Consider the following 717-nt stretch of genomic DNA (forward strand, 5'->3'; position numbering starts at 1 on the left):
ACAGAGAGAGAGAGAGAGAGAGAGAGAGAGAGAGACAGAGAGAGAGAGAGAGAGAGAGAGAGAGAGAGAGAGAGAGAGAGAGAGAGAAAAGAACGGGCCTCTGGCTCTGTTTATCAGCCCATCATAGTTCCCGGGGGCTTGTTCATCTCCCGTCTCCTCCGCAGCTGAAGCCACTCGGCCCTTATCTCTGTCGCCCCCCTGTGGTAGTAATTAGGAGCGGTGGAGACACTGCACCCTCGCCGCAGTCTCTCCACTGCGGACTCCGCTGGGATCCGCCCCGGCCTCGGCCAGGTCCGCTCGAGAGCGGGCGGCGGCGGCCGCGAGGTGGCCGCGCCCAGAGTCCCAGCCTCATCCCACCTGGCAGATGGGCATAAAGGTGGGTTTTGTGAGAACACAAAGTCGGATGAAGAGCGAGTCCTGGCGGTCACACCTCGATGATGTTGACAGATGGCGTCCTGTTGTTGTTGTTGTTCTTGGGGAACTGCGGGGGGGAGAGAGAGGGAGAGTGACGGCTATTAAATGGAGGACGGCTAGGTATGATTAAGCTGGCATTCTTTCATGGGAATGAGGATGCTTTGGGCTTTAGATGTTTCGTCTATGGTGTCTAGGAGGAGAGCGAGTGAATAAGGTACATTTAGTTGACTTTCTTTGTTTGGTGGCTTGATCTGAGACAGAGCAGCAGAGCGTTGCAACCGTATGGTTATGTCTATATTGGTC

The sequence above is a fragment of the Notolepis coatsorum genome, assembly GCF_963971535.1.
Source record: "Notolepis coatsorum genome assembly, chromosome: 3".
Classification (NCBI taxonomy): domain Eukaryota; kingdom Metazoa; phylum Chordata; class Actinopteri; order Aulopiformes; family Paralepididae; genus Notolepis; species Notolepis coatsorum.